The following is a 16247-nucleotide window of genomic DNA, read 5'->3' as shown; positions in this document are numbered from 1 at the left end:
AAGATGGAGACTTTTACCTTGTGTACTATGTACTGTGATTTGATTTGACACTTCCTTGTAGCCATTGCTTGGCCCCTCCAGTGCTTCATAAAACTGCACAATCCATTGGGGGCAGCTCTCGTGAGCTGGCAGAGACACGCCCAGATTATTCTGGGCGACACTCCGATATTTGCCCATTTTTAGATGACCTTCTTCCATCTCCTCCAGAAACTAGGGCTTTTCACAAATCTGCAAAAATCAGAAATGCTATTTCTAACATTTCAGGTCAATGCCAAAATACCATCTACCCCTCTAAAGAACCAATCCATGTGCTCGCTTTGGCAGCACATATACTAAAATTGGAACGATACAGAGAAGATTAGCATGGCCCCTGCGCAAGGAGGACACGCAAATTCGTGAAGCGTTCCATATTAAAAAAGAAAAAAAGAAAAAAAAAGAAGAAAAAAAAACAATCCATAAAGGAGTTAAAAAAAGTTCTGCCTTTACCCATGATCTCACTCCAGCATCTACCTCGTATAGTAACACTCTTTTCATCATCCATGCAAATTATATTTCCAGGCCCGCTTATACTGGACATCGACCTATTGCACCAGGGCTAATCCTATAAAGACTGGGTTCTGTTATCAGAGAAGAAAAATACACAATCAGGTGTTGACTGACACATCAATTTTTCAGTTGCTGTCCAGACCTGCTCATTGAGTTCGGTGGAAGGTTGGGGCGCCATGTGTGCAGAAATCTTGACTGGAGGGCCATGGTCTCCTGGGAGCCTAGGACACACAGACATTGGGGGTCATTACGACCCTGGAGGTAGCCATGCTGCTATTTGCGGCATGGCTACCCCCATTCCAGGTACCGGGTCTGGGTTCCTGGAATGGGGAAATACCGGGCCATTCCAACCTTGGAGGGCCTGGTATTTCCCCATTCCAGGAACCCAGACCCTGTACATCCCCATTCCCATTCGAGCCCCCATAGGGCTCAATGGGAATGGGGAGGATGCAAACAACAGGCCCGTTAATGACGGGCCCGTTGTTTGCATCCTGATCTACTCACGGGACCCGCTAAGGACGCCTGGTAAAACCAGGCGTCCTTAGCGGGTCCCGCGAGGAGACCTCGTAATGAGGCGGTAGGGGGTTAACGGGCCCGGCAGCTCTACCGGCCCCGTTAACCCCCTACCACCTCCGTTGTAATGAGGCCCATTGTCTATAACTACTTGCCGGTTCCTTTGCTGTCCGAACATTCACTAGGCTGCATCTCTCTACCATTTACTGCATTGGACAATGTATCAACCATATATTTTATCAATCGACAGGGAGGGACATGATCAAAAGCCCAATCAGGCATGGCCACACTATTTTGGGAATTATATCTCCTAAATTAAGCCATGTTTCAAGAACCAATCCTCCTGGGCTCTTACAACACAGTAACACATTGGTGTCCAGGAACTGGGGAATTAACGTGACTGACAACTTCTGTGTTCTGTTTTCCAGGCTCTTTTCTCTCACTAGGGTCCAATGTTGACAGGTCTTTTTGCTGCTTGTCTCAAGTCACAACTTCCATGTAGTTTCAGTTGGGGGCCGGGCCCAGATGCTGCTGCGATGGATGTATTTTTTTCAGCTTATAATATGATTTCCTTCCTTTTCACTCATTCCAATAGTTCTTCTACAAGTTTGCAGACACAAGTTGGAGGTGATTCTAGTATTATTCTCCCTTCTGGCCATCTCAAGTCTGGTACCTAATTGCTATGGGGATAAGCACTGGAATACTAGTGCTCTTAGCCCAGCTCTCCCTGCTAGTTGCCAATACAGGAGGCTTGGTTCATCCTTTGGCCCAGATTGGAGCCCTTTGTCTTATGGTTTGGAAGATTTTAGGCCTGGATGGTCCCCTAAATTAATTTCGGAAGCAATCGAGAATTCTTATGAGAATTCTGGGCTCCAGGGCCCAGAAAGTTACACGTCTCCCACGGAGAGTTTTGGTTCACTGGTGTATGTCAAAACACTTGATCTCTTTAATGCACCTGTATTGGAGGTGGTTGATCTCCTTCACAAAATAGTGCTTTTGCAAATGCATGCTTACCATTCAGTGAATGTCCATCGATCAGCTATTTCAGCCTAACATGACATCATTGATGCTATTGTTTTGGGTTTTTAAGCATTGATTTGGCAACTCTTGAGGAGCATTGGATTCAAAAGCCCTCAAATACCAAGATACTCTGTGCTATAGCTATGATCTATCACTTTTGCAAAGATAGCCCATCGACAGCGACAGGTCATTACAATCGTTTTCAGCCAAAGTAGTGACTCTTGTGCCTCATTTCTTTCCTTTGAGGCATTGGTATTGAAAGGACATTCCTCATTACGACGTTGGCAGTAGCCGTGCCGGTAATTACTGGCACGGCTGCTGCCGGAGTCATTTTTTTTACCGGCAATGGGGATGTAGCGGGGCATTCCACCCCCGGAGGACCTGGCACATCCCCATTGCCGGGTGCCGGTAATAATTACTCCCCATTCCCATTTGAGCCCTATAAGGCTCAAATGGGAATGTGGAGGTCGAATGCACCGGCACCATTTGTGAATGGTGCCGGTGCATCCGACATGCTCTGCTTGCGGGTGCCGGTACGCCCGCCAGGTCAGACCTGGCGGGCGGAAAGTCACCCGCGAGCAGAACTCGTAGTTTGCCGGTCCGGTAGTAACGGCGCCAGTAGCTTACCGGCGCCAGTAGCTTACCGGCGCCGTTACTACCGGACTGGCAAACTTGTAATGAGGCCCATTATGTTTTGCGGCCAGGGCTCCCTTTCACAGCATTTCTGGGCTTTCCCTTAATGTGTGTGGTTGTCTGCCTTAAGATCTGGGTTATTGTTCGAAACATCTCGCTCTTCAGTGCTCATTCTTCTATGGGCAGCGATGCATCTAAATAATACGAGCTCGGAGCTCATCACAAATTAATCTGTGCCTTACCTTAAAATTAGGATTTTGCTAGTTTCTGACGAAAAGTGGAGATTTTATTAAAGGCAGGAAACTATTACTCCTCTGCTTTAATTCTTTTGAGGAACCGTCCCATATGATGCTTGCATTATGTCATTCCAGGTGTGAGTGCAGGTGATGCCCCACCTACTGATGCAGTGTCCAAGCCACGGGTGGCTTGTCCATAATGCGGCAATGGGACGCCGAGCCACCACCCATTATGGACGAGCCAAGCCAGACCAGTGAAAACATAGGGCATTCTCTCAGCTGCACCAAGCAGCTGAGGGAGCGCTCCTGGCTGCCTTTCACTGTCAAAGGGGAATGTAGTTTTGCTTCCCCATCCTTGCATGGCAGATTGGCTATGCAGTTAGGGCTAATGCTGGCCTGCACATGAGCCTCCCTACACATTCAGAGGGCCTTGGGCATAACGCGGGAGCCATTCCCACTTCACTGCACATGTGCAGGGACCAGGAAGCTCTCTCTGCTTCCTGTTTCGTACTGTGTGGGAGGCAGAGGATTGTCGTGCGAACCTGAGGCACAGGACATTCTCTGGACTGGGACTGCAGGTAAGGAAAAAATGTATGTATATTGCAGACATGAATACACACATGGCCACATGTAAATGAATGAGTGTATGATGTTTGGGTGCACATGTGAATAAAAGCCTTTATGTTGTAAGGGTGCATGTGAAACTGAGAGAGCCTCTGGTGTAAGGGTGTATGCGTGTGTATGAATGCAGTATGGGCACACATGCAATGTGTATACATGCGTGTGTGGTGTATGTGTGACGGAGAATGGCCTCCGATTTGGGGTGATGAGGTGGAGTTATGTTTGTGAAGGCATCATGGACATATTTTCTTACTGTGGCATTACATTTATTTTACTTTTGCTGGTTTCAAGGGTAAAGCAAGCATAATGGGTATTATTACATGGCTGGACTGTCCTACCTTGGTGCCGCAAATTTGGTTATATTCTTTTAATATGGCTTGGCATTTTCTACTGGCCATCAATGGTAAAGCAAACATGATAAATGTAATTATCTGGCTAAACTGGCATACATTTGTGCAGCCAGTCTGAAGACGTGTTTTTACTGTGGCATGGCATGTTTGACTGGGCATCAAGGGTAAAACAAATATAAGAGTTATTACACATCTATGCTGGGCTACATTGGTGCCGACGGTTAGGTTATATTTTCTTACTGCAGCATAGCATTTGTTACTGACATCAAGGATAAAGCCAACATAAAAAAAATGTTATTTGGTGGCTAGACTGGCCTACATGGGTGCAACCAATCTTGATATATTTTCTTATTGTGGCATGGCATTTCTGTACTGGGCCTAAAAGGTAAAGCCTAAATGAAAAATACAAATGTTATTATGTGGCTAGACTAGCCTACATGTGTGCAGCCAGTCTGTATATATATATTGTTACTGTGGTGATTACATGGCTAGGCTAGCCTACACTGGTGCAGCCAATCTGGTTATATGTTCTTACTGTGGCATGGCATATATTTTTACTGGGCATCAAGGGTACAACAAAAATGATAGATATAATTTCGTCGCTATACTGGCCTACATTGGTGCAGCCAATCTGTATGTAATTTCTACTGTATTTAACAGTGGCATGACAGTTTCTATTAGGCATCAAGGGTGTGCAAACCTATGAGTCATCAAGGGTGTTGGGAAGCGGGGATGATCGTCCCAGGTCCCCATGAGGTTCCAAATGCAACAGAGACCCAAGAGTGTGCTGTAAATGCTTGCAGAGATTACTGGGTGGAGGGGAGTGCCAATAGAAGCTGCATTTTGGGTAGGTTATTATCTGACTGGGTGTAGATTGAACTGGAAAATGAAAATCCATGTTAGAAAACAGCAGCCATCTTGAAATCGAGGTCTGGCGCTGCACTGCAGCCAGGACAGTAGGCTGAGGCACGGAACATAGAGATACGCATGTGAATGTAGGAGTGGGTTGCAATCTGGGCAGCGGTGGGAAATTCCAAACCCGCAGGGACTCATAAACCTCTCATTGGGCCTCATTATAAGTATGGCAGTACGGTATGAATGGTGCCGGTACGGCACCGGCACCGTTTATACCATACCGCCATACTACAAGTTTCCCTCGCGGGTGCCTGACAGCCCACCAGGTCTGACCTGTGCCGGTGCATCCATGCTCCTCATCCCCACTCTGCCCTATGGGGCAGAATGGGGATCGGGAGCACGGCCATACAGCCACCCGCGAATGGGCAATTACCAGCCCATTCAACTCGTAATGGGCCGGTAATTGCCCATTCATGGGTGGCAGGGCTGGTAGCGAGCTTTGCGTTAGCCGTGCCTGCCATACAGGCACAGCTACCACCAAGCTCATAATGAGGCCCATTGTCTCATATTATTAAAACATGTAACCCAGACAGAATGCGCCCTGTTAGGCCATGAGCTCCCTGGGCACAGTCATCCCACAAGAAGGAGAGCTCGAGCCTTTGACCTACCCCGACCCAAACCCTAAGATATAGGGCCTCATCATGAGTTGGGCTGTAGCCCTTAAATGCGGTGGTAACGGTATTGCCACTACATTGAAGGGCTGGTCCTATCACGAGTTAGGCGCTAAATTGGCTGTTTTACCTCCAGCTTTTTTCTGGAGGTGAAAATCCCTGTTTTCGGCAGTATTGCAGCCAGCTGTATTAGCCTGCAGTATTAGCACCGAAAATTTCCCATTGGATCCAATGGACCACATCAGGAATGGGGATTTACCGTTAAGGCCTAACCCGTGATCCGGTGGTAATACCACCGGACCGGTCGATGATATGGCTATTACAGTCGGTGATATCACAGCCAGGAATACAGCCCAACTCGTGATGAGGCCCATAGTATCCAGACACCTCCCCCCAAGACTCTAGCATTCCAGAGTACCAGCCAGCCTAAGATCATCGACCATAAACCTGTTGGAACACCCATTTCTCAGAAAGATCATAGAATATCCTGGGCCTGTGTGATTTGTGCTGCGAGGTGCCAGGGAGGGAAAGTAATACGTTTAAGCATGGGATGGGAAGAGTTGGAACGGCACTGACGCGTCTGGAATCGAGCTGGGGTTTGTAAGATAGTGTGACCTCGAAAGTATCCTCTGCACCCATATCTGCTGTACCAGGTGCACATTTGGCCACAGATAGGGCATGTTGTGATTTTTGCTTTTTAATTGGCAATTAGGGACTACGTCCCAGATGAAGTGCAAGGAAGAACTCCACTTGGAAGAAGATGGACAGGAGATTTTGGGACCAATGCCCTGGCATCCCATATGGAGCAGGCTGCCTATATATACGGTCATATCAACCAGCTATTTGGATTTGTGACCTATGTAATGTACGTCAGCTGTGACCCTTTATAAACTAACGTCCATGTTGATTTCCTCAGATTTCTCCGTGGCAGCAGAGTCCTTTGCTGGCGCGATTCTGTCTTTTTTGGAAATAAAGTTTTGTTCTCCTTGCAAGAGGTGCGCTGGGCCTTTTTTCCTAGTGGGTTGTATTTTTTCTGGTGTGATCATTGAGGGGCTTCTGTACATTTTTGGTGACCCTGCCGTGATCCCAGGTTTTCTGCGAAAACAGAGGCTTCCAGGCCGCATCTCTGGAGGTGCGGCGCCCACCTGCAGTGACCGGTCCCAAGCGCGCAACTCATAGTGGTGTACACGAGCCATTTTCACAGAATTTCTGTCTGCTCTTTGGAGCGGGGCATGGCTCCTAGGAAGGTGCAGGAGATTATTGGGACCCCGTGACAGAGGAGCTCGGGTTAAGATGCCGATGTAAGTACATCTCTTGCAAGGGGCAAAACAGATGGGTTGACGTTAAGTGGGACGTGAAAGAACAGGGATAACGGTGCGCGTCACAACAGGGGGAGCGAGAGTGAATGGGGAGCTGGCGTGTGATTGAGTTGAAGAGTGTGTAAAAGACCACATGGCGGTTTTTGTATTGTAGCATTATTATTGTTATAAGGATACAAGACGGGAAACAGAAGTGTTGAATCCTTTCCAAACTAGGAGAGAAGGTGGCGCCATATTTGTAATTGTAATAAGAGGATATAAAAAGTAGGGGCACTGTATAATTAAAGAGCTCAGATTCATGTGCACAATATATTCCAGGTGGGGGAATTAGACAAATTAGGGGTTGTTGTTTTAGTTTATTATTTTAGTTTGTTGTCTTGATGTATTAAATACTATTGTGTATTAGGTGGAGGCAGAGGGAGGGCCTGTGGAAGTAGTGTGCGTGTCGGGTGTGAGGAGTGAGAGGGTGTGTTTGGGGGTGGGAGTGTGGACAGGGGCTGACTGGAGAGTGGGAATGGAGGACTGGTAGTGATATTCATGATATATTGCGTGTGGTATATAACTTAAGAGTTTCTTGAGCATAACGATCATCAATATGGGAGTAATGTCTCTGTTGGAGCATATGTACAGTTTATTGCCATTGTATAAGGATAAGATAGAGAAGTACCGCAAGCAGTGGGTGGTGGAGACATGGGGGGAATGTCTCGCCCATGGCCAGAGCAGGGTACCAATGATAGGGGGATATTGGAACACATGTCTACATTTTTAGCTGTCATATACAGTGGCAAAAAACTCCAGAAGAGGAAAGATATTTTAGATTTATGGAAAATGGTAGATGACATAGAAGACAATGATGAGTGCAAGTCAGAGGGCCTCATCAGGAGTTGGGTGGTATCCCGGTGGTGTTACCGCCGGGATACCGCCCAGGCTAATAGCGTTACAGTCACCCGGTCCAGCGCTATTAGCACTGGATCAAGGGGTAGGGTGGTAATGGATATTCCCCATTCCCCATTGGGTCGATTGGACTCAATGGGGCATTTTCAGCGCAATTAGCGCCCCGTAATAGCGCCGCGCTAATTGCGCCTGAAAATGGGCATTAAGTTGGCGCATTCCCCCCAGTTTAGAGCTGGGGGTAAATGCTGCCAGACTTTTGATCGGGCTGACCCTTAAATGCGGCAGTAATAGCGTTACTGCCGCATTTAATGGCTGCCGCCCAACTAGTGATGAGGAACACAGTGTGACAACAGCCCTGCCCGAGTGTAGCAAAACCAGCAGCATCAGAGGCAACACAGCAGCTCTCGACCAGAGGAGGGCTCTACTCGCTTGTCACCCTCCCAGCCACAAACCCAACCTATGTGCTTTTTCCCATCACAGCACAACTTCCATATCAAATGACACCTCACCCCACAACACCCTGGGGTAAGAAATCACAGAAAGAGCTAGAGGAGGCATGAGAAGCAATACCAGCAGAGTTGGCCAAGTTGAGAGCCTTCAGGGAAGGGGGAAGCAAATCTGGGTGTGGCCTGGATGAGTGGAGGGCCAGAGATATTTTGTTTAGATTAGACAGCACTGCGATAAAGGATGTGCAAATTGAGAAGGGGGATAGTGGCAACGAGGAGCGGAAAGTGCAGGTTATGTTACAGTAAGGTCAGACAGGGACGCATACAGAGACTTGTGGGAAGGAGAATGAGACATCATGGATGAGCAGAGGATGAGGATGAGGAGGAGGTTCAGGAGGCACCGGAAATTACACCCAGGCTAGAGAGTCCACGATTGAGGAACATATTTTGGTGGGTACCAGCGGCCAGGAAAAAGGGAAGTGCGGAAGGAAAGCAAAGCGAGGAATGGGCACACAGTTGCCATTGTTGCATAAAGACCCTGGGAGGGCGCAGTATGCCCCCTGCGCCCAGATGGATGAAAACAACTTGATCAAAGTGCTCCCTCCCCTTAATGCAGAGGCTGGGAAATGTAGATATGCATTTGAGAAACAGACAGCTGGGATTCCTTTAGCTGTGAGAGACATAAAAAGCCTGTCTCAATTGTGGGAGGTTTGGCTGGAGATGTGTGGGTTAAGGCTTGGTATCCAGGAGTTAAGCTAGATGATGATATGCATAATATTCAACAATATCAGAGTGCAGGTGTGGGATGCACTGTGGCAGGCATATCCCAACAATATCCGGACTTGCAGTCTATAATGCAGTATACAATGGGGGATGATGAAGGCCCCACTCAGTACATTTTAAAAGTACAGGAAATGTGGAGAACCGAGACAGGGGACCAGTGGGACCGATCAGTTCCTCTTTTTGATTTTGTTATTAAAAGGATTTTGCCCAAAGAAGTGCAGAAGGGTGGGTATCGGAGCAAAGGGGTGGCCCAATACACAGACTATAATTATACACCACTGTAAGCGGATAAAAAAGAGAGAAAAGGAAATGGTGCAAATGTTGCAGGCTGAGGAATCAAAACTGCTTCCGAAAAAACTCACAAAAATAGTAGTTGAAGGGGCTGTAGCGACTATCACTCAAAGAGAATCAGCACGGCAGGTATTGGTGTGGCCGGATGCAAGAATAGCAGCGCTTTGGCCAGACAGAGGAAAAGGAAGTGGAATGGTGGACCACAGCCACAGTACTCTGAATAGTATCAAGGAAGGCATCAACACGGAAGAGGGGGGCTCCAAGTGGGTGGGGGGAGCAGAGGCGGATTTTGAGGGATAAGCGAAGAGGGGGACCAGTTCAGTGTTGGGAATATGAGAAGGGGGGCCATTTTGCAAGGGAATGCAGGATAAGGATGGTAGCAGGATACAATCCATATGCCCCTGCCAGCCCAGTACAACAACAACAACACTTCCCCACGCCCCTGATGGCCACATCAATACCATACGAAATACACCAGGCATACACGCAGTTACTACCATGACCCTCACAAATGCAACCAGTGCCCCTGCCCAGCACCCCAAACCAGACTGAGTCACTGAACCAATCATACGGCACTCCTGTGCTCAGAAGCAATGTGGTCCCAAATGGGACAGTGGCACCTTATCGGGGCGTGAGCGTGTTGGGAGGTAATCCTTTCACGTTCCTGGGTACCAACACATATCCTGATTAGGACAGCCCACAGAGAGCTCTTGCGTGCCAGGGTCCTGTCCATGACTACCCACCCTGATGAGGAACCCTTGGTGGGTGCTGAGATAGGAAATGAACAATTCATCTTTATGGCCGACACAGGTGCCACTAACTCATGCATCAGTGAAGGAAATTTCCCATTATCAGGTGAAACTCTTGACACACAGGGATTCTCTGGGGCTGTTGCAATGGTTTTGTATACAGAAGAGGATGCTATCAAGATAGGAGGAAACGTGGTGCATGCTCCCCTACTATATTCAGAAAGCTCCCCAGTGAATCTGCTGGAGCGCAACCTCCTCAGCAAGCTGAATATCACCATTTCCTTCACAGATCAGGGAATAGTGTGTGGTACCCTGTGCTTGTGTGCCATGAGGGCGATGGTGATAACACACATGATGGGGGAGAGCGGTGGTAGTTCGCAGCATTCCCGTTGACCCTGACATGTTTGTGAATGGGATCAGAGTTCTGCCTGATGCATTGCCCCAGATTGGTAAGGTGTGTTTGCGGGTACCATCTATTTGAATCTTTAAGCCCATTGTGACTCATGAGCTTGTGGCAGGGATGATATTTTCATTGAACTTGCAAGGCAAGGCAACAAAAAGAATTGTTGTAGTGTGAACCGATTCATACAGGTGTGAATGGCGCATTGTATTGTGTATTGAGCCAACTGTGCCCCTAAAAGAAGTGACAAATGCAGAACTTTTGAAGATAGGGTCGATGATGAAGACATTGTGGTGGCTATCAGCATCCCCTGGGAGATAATTGTGCAGTATCGAAAGGTGCAATGTTCTTTGATGGTGCTTGCCACTCTGCCCTCATTCCCTGAGAACGATGTAGAGCAGGCCCCAGAGAGGTTATGGACAATCAGTGTCAACGATGTAGGGCTCTTACAGGGAGTGGCCCCCTTAAGAATCACACTGAAGCCAGGTGAAGTATTACCACAAGAAAAACAATACCCTCTGTCCAAAGAAGCAGACACTATTTGTGTGCTCCTTAACCAAGGTAACCTCCCCATGTAAAATGACTATATATGCGATAAAAAAGGGGGTTGGAGAATGATCCAAGATCTCTGCCCCCTAAATTACATTGTACAGGCTGAATTTCCTGTAGTTCGTAACCCTGTGACCATTTTGTGTAGCATCCCCAAACACGCACACACTTCACTGAGGTGGATTTGAAGAATGCCTTCTTCTCCATACCCCTGCATCCAGACTTGCAATACCTCACAGCATTTATGCATTGCGGAATGCAGTTTGAACACATAAGACTTCCAAAAGGGCACTATGAATCTCCTAGTATCTTTAACCAAATATTACATGCAGATTTGGGAAAAATCCAGGTGCCCAGTGCTATCATCCATATGTGGACCATCTGTTGGTGTGCAGTGACAGTGAACAGTGCAGAAAGGGCACTATCACTCTGCTGCAGCTGTTAGCATATAAAGGGTACAAAGTAGACAAAGCAAAGTTGCAATATTGCCTTCAGGAAGTTCTCTATGTGGGACAATTGATATCTGTCCACAGGAAGAAAATCATACCAGAGCAAGCCGCGTCAGTGCGCAGTGCCCCCAGTCAAAAACAGTCAAGGAAATGCAAATGTTCTTTGGGTTGTATAATTACTGCAGAGCGTGGATCCTAGACTACACTGCTTATAACAGGCCCCTGTTCCAAGGCCTCAAAGAGGCGCAAAAGAAGGACAACAAATTTGTCTGGACAAAGGACATGCTCACTAGCTTCAATTAATTGAAAGGGGTCCTTTCTACTGCTCCAGTGCCAGCAACTCCTGATTATAATCAAGAGTTCTACTTTTTCTCAAATTCTAATTGTCACATGATGGCTGCAGTACTCACACAGAAAAGCACTATGGGCCACAAGTCATTGGCCTATAACAGTGGAGCGCTAGATTCAGTTATGCAGGGCCAATTCCTGTGTTAACAGGTGCTCGCTGCTGCTGCATTTGCAATTTAAAAAAGCGCCACAATTTTCATGAGGTATTCAGTAACTCTGTACGTGGTTCATGCAGTTTTGCCATACTTGAGCGATCCAAATCAACTCTGACCACACAGTAGGCATCTGCACATGAGGTCATCTTTTCCAGCACACACATTCACATAGTACGCTACAAAACTGTAAATCCTGGCACTTTCCTCACAGAAATGTGTACTGATGAAGACCTGACAAGACATGACTGTGTGACATTTGAGGGGGAGGAGGAGGACATACCAAAAAGCGAAAGACAGCCTACTCGCAGGCGGGGGTCCTTTTAGTTGATGGGTCAGCAACTATTGACCAGGGTACTGGGCCGAGGCATGCTAGGCTGGCAGTTGTCCGCCTAGTAGATGGAGAGTATGAAGTGATTATGCAAAAAAGATTGCCCATGCATTATTCAGCCCAGGCGGCAGAACACATTGGCCCTCATTACGACCCAGGCGGTAAGTTACCGCCTGGGTCGTACCCTTACCACCATGGCGTAAACTATGTTTACGCCATGGTGGTTGGCGGATTTACCGCCCCATTCCAAGGTGAGTGGGGCGGTAAATCCCCATTTCCCATTTTACCTTTCCCCATTCCCATTTTTGCCCCATAGGGCATAATGGGAATGGGGAAAGGCGCTAATTACGCCACCGTAAATTACGGTGGCGTAATTAGCACCAAGGTCCCTTTGCGGCATGGATTTTAACGCCTGCAAAAAGCAGGCGTTAAAATCACCATCCCGCAAAGGGACCTTGGAATCAGGCGTTAAGGGTCGGCGCCGTTTACGGCGCCGCAAACCCCTTAACGCCTCGGTCCTAATGAGGGCCATAGACCTGATTGAAGCGCTTCTAGCATCCCAACGGTGCTGCGTAACTATCTACTCTGACTGGTGCATTCAGGGCTGGCATGATGGAAGAGGAAGAGGTTTAGAAGGGCTGACAGGTTTCCAGTACAACATGCAGTCTTATTAGATTGACCCCTACTTCAAGCACAATGATACATTCTACCTTCAGACATCAGGCACAGCCAAGGGGGCAACCATGGCGCCGGCCTATGCTACCAGCTTTATGCACAGATTTGAAGTTCAACATATACTCAACCATCCGGTATGGTCCAAGACCATTTTTAAGTGGGTATGATACATACACAAAATATTTGGGGTTTGGCAAGGAGAGCTGGAACATCTCAGAGAATTTATGGTCTACATAAACACCATGGACCCCCTGTTACAATTTACAAAAGAAATTGGGAATCCCGGTATACACTATCTGGACGTAGCAATCAAAGTACAAGACCAAAACATTTCAACAACTATGTTTACCAATCCGATCAACAGGAACAACCTGTTACACGGATTAAGTTTTCACCCACAACAGACAGACTCTTAAGAACTTACCTTATGGACAGATGTTGAGAATAAAGCAAATTGTGAGTGACCAATCGGAATGCGACATGCAACTGGCCAATCTATGCACCAAATTGAGAGAAAGGGGTACAGTAGCAATGACAAAAACGGGAACTAAAACATGTGAGGACTTACTAACTAAGAAAACTAGGAACACAACGCCAGTAGTAGTGTTTGTCTAAGAATTCTTCACCCAGAGTTATCAAATCAGAAAATGCTTCACCAAGCACTGGGACATCCTCACCAGTGATGAGAGAACTAAAGACCTGTTCAGTCATCCTTTGACTATAAGAGTACCTTCTCGTCAACACCAAAACAAGTACCATACAATGATCTAAAACAAAGAACATGAGCACTTTCCTGTGTTTAAACTGTGGAAATTGTAACAATATCATTAAAGAACCAACAGTATTCCACCCACGTACAGGTGAAAAAATCCTTTGTAACCTTCCTGCCAGAAAATGTAGTATAGTGTATCCATTGCCTCTGAGGCAGATACTATGTGGGAAAGACAGGAAGAAAGATCCATATAAGGATAAATGAGCACAAGTCATGTATTAGAAATAAGAATGCCACATCAGCAATGGCAAGACACTTCAAAAAGAATGGGCACAGCATCTCCCAATTAAAGTTTCAAGTTCTGGAGACCATTATCACCAAAGGTCAGAGGAAAGACTATAAAAGACTAAGAGCACAGAGAGAAGCTTTTTGGATAGACCAGCTAGATGCCCCAAGTCCCAATGGCATCAGTGAAGAATGGGATATGAACTGCTTTCTCTGTAGCAGACTTGAAATAAGCGCATCATATTGTGCTGACTTGATTGCAGTGGACAGTACATATTATGGTGTTTCAACACATCAGTTACTAAGTTACTAGGGGAATCCAGAAGTGGACCCCTTGCTCACTATTCTTAGAGAGGCACAGCTACACCCTACTGATGAGGTTCAACCAGACTGAAACACGTGTCTGGGGATGCTGTTGGTACTCTTGTTCAGAGGAGAATTGCCTAGCATTTCGGTGCTGGACTACCCCAGGGCAGGACAAAGACTGATATGTTTGGAATATTTCTCCTCTGTGAAAGATAGTGAGCTAAAGACTCTGGGTAAGGCTCTTGTAACCAGGACTCATGTCTGGCAGAGAGTCTCCCAGGACCCCCCTTGTTATTTGCATATTTCAAGTAACTTTGTGTTTCACCCTAAATTACTAGGGGAATTCAGACGTGGACCCCTTGCTCACTATTCTTAGAGAGGCACAGCTACACCCTACTAATGAGGTTCAACCAGACCAAAACACATGTCTGGGGTTGCTGTTGGTACTCTTATTCTGGGGAGAATTGCCTAGCATTTCGGTGCTGCACTGCCCCAGGGCAGGACAAAGACTGGTATGTTTGGGATATTTCTCCTCTGTGAAAGATATTGAGCTAAAGACTCTGGGTAAGGTTCTTGTAACCAGGACTCGTGTCTGGCAGAGAGTCTCCCATGAGCCCCCTTGTTATTTGCATGTTTCGACACATCAGTACCATCTGTGTATGAAAGAGAGGATTATTGCGCATAGCACACCAGCAGGAATCACTATTGGAGTGGATGTTAATGAAGCAGCTCCTGTAGCTCCAAATAAGCACACTAGATCGAGCTGACTTGATTAAAGCAGGCCGTGAATAAAATGTGGTCTTGAGATATCAGTAATGATCTATGTATAAAAGTGATAATCACGACGCATAGCACACCAGCATGAGGCAGCAATGTAGCAGCTCCTATAGATCTTATATCTATGGGATAACTTAATGCCCAGATGGCATATTAGTTATGGATAACACTCAACATTAGGTCAGGGTGAGGGCACAGCCCCCCCCCACCCTCCGGCAAGATGACATTAGTACACATGATAATTAGACAATCGGGATTTTTTTTGTAGTACGCAATCTCTTAAGGAGATGGATTCTGCATCCTTTGCAACCTACCACCACCACGTTCGTGATGGGTGAAGGGATGCGTGTTTAGAAGCAGATTTTACTTAAGGACCAGCCATTTTAGCACTGGGAATCTCGAGAAGTGCCTTATCAGAGGGTGTTGGTAAACACAGTGATTATTTTCCAAGATGGCCACCAGGATAGCACACACCTCACGCCACCAGACATCTTCTATGTATAGTGACATCTCCATAGTTCCGTAATACACAGAAGTTGACACGAGGGACCACTGGAATAGCAGCCTGAATGCCGCGCACTGTCTGGCGGCTGTTCCAGTATTTCCGAGACATCCTAGGAAAACCCTAGCTAGGAGGTAAGCATTATTTGAGCGCAGCACCTCAGACCGATGTTTAGACATATTGTGTGATACGTGAATAATACGGATTGCGTACCCTTGCAGAATCCAGGATATGACGATGATATTATCCGTGTGTATGAACACGAATCATGATTAGCAAGGTTAGTCCACTACAGTAGGCAATCAGCATTATTTAGAGACCACTAAAGTCTTTGAGGTGTAATTTTAAACACTGGGATTACTAGCGGGGTAACACAGAAGACAGGCATGCTGAGCACTAACTTATGGTAGGCACCTGGAACAGTATGATCACTATTCACAACTGCATATATTGCAATATTGGGAACATAAGGAACGCTAAAGGTATTGAAGGCATGAAACACGCAAATCCTTAGGTCACACATAATGAGAAGCATGAATATGAAAGCTGTTTTGGTTCCTAAGTATTTGAACAAACTGATTACTTACAGGATGCTTTTGTTTCTCTCTTGTTTCTCTCTTGTTTCTCACTTGTTGTCTGAATGTTCGACCAAACCTCAATGTACTGTGTCTGTCCTTGTCGTGGGGCCTGCATGCATTTAATATTTAAATATCAATTGCTGGTCTTGCGTTCTGTAAAACATTTTCTCATTGGAAACTTTTGTTGTTATGGTTGTTTGTTGCTATTTATGATTGGCAATCTGTGGGACAATGTGTACCTTTCGGCATTGATCTA

At 46.6% G+C, this 16247-nt stretch overlaps 1 non-coding gene across 1 annotated transcript; it reads left to right on the top strand.

Annotated features, from left to right (window-relative positions):
- The first annotated feature begins 308 nt into the window (after positions 1 to 308).
- On the top strand, positions 309 to 415 carry LOC138496831 (U6 spliceosomal RNA). The gene has a single exon (XR_011278299.1). It is a non-coding gene; the product is annotated as a U6 spliceosomal RNA (small nuclear RNA).
- Positions 416 to 16247: the final 15832 nt, after the last annotated feature.

Source organism: Ambystoma mexicanum, chromosome 10 (assembly GCF_040938575.1).
Source record: "Ambystoma mexicanum isolate Mex_15411 chromosome 10, UKY_AmexF1_1, whole genome shotgun sequence".
Lineage (NCBI taxonomy): Eukaryota > Metazoa > Chordata > Amphibia > Caudata > Ambystomatidae > Ambystoma > Ambystoma mexicanum.
The sequence above is the reverse complement of the archived record's forward strand: the minus strand, read 5'-3'. Positions and strand labels throughout refer to the sequence as shown.